A 3,577-nucleotide genomic window follows, 5' to 3' on the forward strand; every position below is an offset into this window, starting at 1 on the left:
TGCAGCTCAGCAACGGGAGACCTCGATGGGAGACAGCGTCAGGACACTGCGATCATTGGAGTAGAAGTTGTCCGCGTCGGTCCAAGCCCTGAAACGAGGCAGCAGTACCTGAGGGTTAGGGCGGCCACGCCGTGGGGGGGTAAGCGAAATAAGGGGCGGGCCAACGGCTGCCAAATCGCTTTCTTTGATTTTGGAACCCCGCGCAAGCAGGGTGGAGGAGGAGCGATGAAAAAAGTGCAATGGGATTTGGAAATAGGATTGGGGGCGGGGTTGAGCAGTGAACCCTCATTCCAAATGGACGCACCGACGGACTTCCTGATGTCAGGCGGACCGAAATCGACAGCTCAGTCGAAATAAACGCATGCGAGAATTTTACAAGGTACACTTGAGTCGCGTCAGTGGCCTTCAGGCGGCGACGGCAAACAATTTTCAATGTCCTTTTCCTATTGGGTTATATTGACATACCCTTTTGAACTGTGTGCGACGGTGACGTGACATTTGCAAAGGGCCAAGAGGTGAGACGCAAATTCGTGCGTCGTCTCTTCCAGCTTTGTCGCCTGGAGTCAAGTCAGCTGTTGGCGGCCTTTTTTTGTTGGGGCGCTGACTGCATCTAGATGTATCTTAATAAATTAAAATGACATTTAATTTGGGCCACAAGGTTAGTTAAAAAGGAGGAAAGGTGGGCAGAGTGAGAAGGGAGGGTGTCAGAAAAAGACGTTCTATTTCTGTACTGGAGAGCTTTTCGCTATAAATACAAATTAATTATGAAAAGAAGAACACAATTTCTCCTGCAAAGACTGTAGTGAATAAAAACAATTCAATTTTAGAGGCAAAAACTATTAATGATCCTCAAGTAAGTGAAAAATAGTCACCTAACTAGTTTTGGGGGTTCCGAATGTGGAGATGGGATTCGGCTGCAGAGCCGGATCTAGTCTGTGAGAGAGAGGGCTGTTGGCCACCCCAAAAAAATCCTCAACGAATGGCCTTCACACCTTTAACAGAAAGCTGATGAACAATCCAAACAATCTCAAATGTTTTTCTTGACTGGCTTGAGTGCATTTCATAAAGGTGACGAATTTTCAAGTGGCCCTTTCATCCTTCCATTTTTTATTTTTATTTTTTTGTCGGCAACCCTGAAAACGAAAAAGTTTGGACCCCCCTCGGTCCAGAGCACGCGAAGCCTGCATTCTGTTCACCTTTCAAGTTGCCGCTTAGGCTGATGACTAAGTTTGAAGAATCCACTCCAACGCAAAGGGGAGGGGAGGGGGGGGGAATCTTTTGTCGCCGAAGGAATTAGACGATGTACTTGCCGCTAATATAAAATGATGGCCCAAAGAGATTATCTCATTGAAATGGCACACGAACCATTTTCGCAATAATTGAAGTTTTCCAGGGTTAATGAGATTATTACTTAGGACACGGGCTGGCGTAATTAGGAAGCGCGTCTACAATTGTAATTATGTGCACACGCTGAAGGGAGCCCGACGACGAGCTCCGTGTCAAATGGGTGCGATCTGCTCGAGGAGCACCGGCTGTGGAGTTTTGTGGGTTTTTTTGTCCCGCAGTGCACCTTTTCTCGTGCGCTCACACAATCTGCAAAGGACTCACCAAAAGAACACGGACACGAGTGTCTCTCCATCTAACCCGGGCGGTGTCCAAACTTTTTCGTTGGAGGGCCGCATAGAGAAAATTGGAGGGATGAAAGGGCCACTTTGCAATTCTTCAACTTTTTCAAGAAAGCAATCGGGTCTTGTTTGTATTGTCTAGCTCTTTTCATCGGCTTTCTGTACAAGGCGTTCAGGAAAATAGTAAAGAAAACAGCTTAGCTAGTAACGCCTAACAGCCTGTACACTAATGACAGGCCGGCACATGGAAAAAAGTTACATCGGGACTAAGAGTGAGCCCTGTTGCATGCCTGTCTATCGCGACGGCTCTCTCGGTTGTCGTGAGCGGCCAGGCCGGCCGCAGGTTTACATCACAGCTGAGGGCCTTGACCTGGGGCGCTGATAAAGACTTTTTCGGGGCGCGGCGTGCCGTGAGGGAGAGAAAGGGAAGAGAAAAAGGAGACCTCATTAGCCACGCAAACAAAGCCAGCGTCATACTCAAAAGTGAAGCCATGTTGGCAAATGGTGCAGGGAAAAGGTCAACATTCAAAGCATGCCACCAAATGGGACGGAAACGTCCAAATAAAAGAAACGCAAATTTGGAAGCTAGACATGACAAGAAAACCTGTTTTTGGGGGGCCAGGTTTTGTTGTTGGCATTCAAAAGGAGCAAATCAAACATGCGATCGGCCTCGCGTGCTAAGTCCACTCGTCCACTGTAATGGGCAGCCTCGGATCCGGCATCTCTCCTACTGGCGTGAGTCCACGCGTGGCATTGGAATGCGAGTGCACAGAGATTGTTCTGACCAAGATGAGCCTCCAGAAGCTCAGCGCCATCAAACATGCGATTGGCCTCGCGTGCTAAGTCACTCGTCCACTGTGATGGGCAGCCTCGGATCCGGCATCTCTCCTACTGGCGTGAGTCCACGCGTGGCATTGGAATGCGAGTGCACAGAGATTGTTCTGACCAAGATGAGCCTCCAGAAGCTCAGCGCAGGTCAACTAGTCATCGCTGCGACGCGTCACTCACAATCCAATCCACATCAGAAACCAACGACAGTGTCGGCCAAGGCCAGCGGCTCATTCATAGGAGGCACTTTTTTTTTTTTTTTGCATCCACAACCATAAAATGTACAGTTGAGGAAAGTTGCTGCATCCACAAATTGCTTTGTCCATAATCAAGAGACGGCCCCCCAAGAGAGTGCAAATCTTTTCCCACTCTGTACACTGAAATGACCTCCTTGGAGAGTAAACCCGCCAAGGTCAACCCTGATTTTGCCCCGGGCTCGTTTGGGGTTGCGTTTCAAAGAACCGCGCCCCATTTGACCGCGAGCAAGAAAATCCCCCGTGCTAAATCCCTTCGCGGACAAATCTGTACTATTTTTGTGACGCGGCGATAGTTGAACATCTGCAGAGCACAAACTGCAGCAAAGCAACAAATGTGTCGTTGAAATTACAATTTAGTTGAAGTGGTCTTGACCTGCTAATGGTGGACTGACTACAGTCGTCTTCATCATTGACATTGATCGATTCCGTTAGCGCTAATTCGCCGTGTCATTTGATTGATCCGTGAGACGGCAATCGATCATCAAGTGTAGATGTGGTGGGTTTGCAGATCACTTCTATAACTTCAATAAAAAAAATAGTCAAAAGTCAAAGTAGACAATGTATCATTCAAGGCTGAACATGCGCTAGAATACAAGCAGCAAGGTCAGGTGGTTCAAGGAAAACATGACGGAAAGATGTCAGCATGCCGAGCACATTCTCTGTAGAATGGCGGATGGGAGGAGGACGGGCGCGGGAAACTTGTGGCCAAGTTGAGGGTCGAGCTGGGGGGGCCGACGGTGGAGGTGGACGAGGGCTTTCGGAGCCGCAACGGTTGCGGATGCGAGGATACATCAAAAGGTGGGGGTGGGGATGACAAAAATGAGGCGACGCCGAGGGCGCCATCCCGACGGGCGCCGAGGAAAGGGG

The 3,577-nt window shown here is 49.1% G+C and overlaps 1 long non-coding RNA gene across 1 annotated transcript in view; it reads right to left on the reverse strand.

The window, feature by feature from the left end:
- Positions 1-1,966: 1,966 nt before the first annotated feature.
- The window catches only part of LOC109525479 (uncharacterized), a 4,344-nt gene continuing 2,733 nt past the window's right edge, over positions 1,967-3,577 (reverse strand). Inside the window, exon 3 of the long non-coding RNA XR_002170159.1 lies at positions 1,967-2,013. This is a non-coding gene — a long non-coding RNA (uncharacterized LOC109525479). The remainder of the gene's footprint in view (positions 2,014-3,577) is intronic.

This window comes from Hippocampus comes, unplaced genomic scaffold (genome assembly GCF_001891065.2).
Source record: "Hippocampus comes isolate QL1 unplaced genomic scaffold, H_comes_QL1_v1.1 scaffold90, whole genome shotgun sequence".
Taxonomy (NCBI): Eukaryota; Metazoa; Chordata; class Actinopteri; order Syngnathiformes; family Syngnathidae; genus Hippocampus; species Hippocampus comes.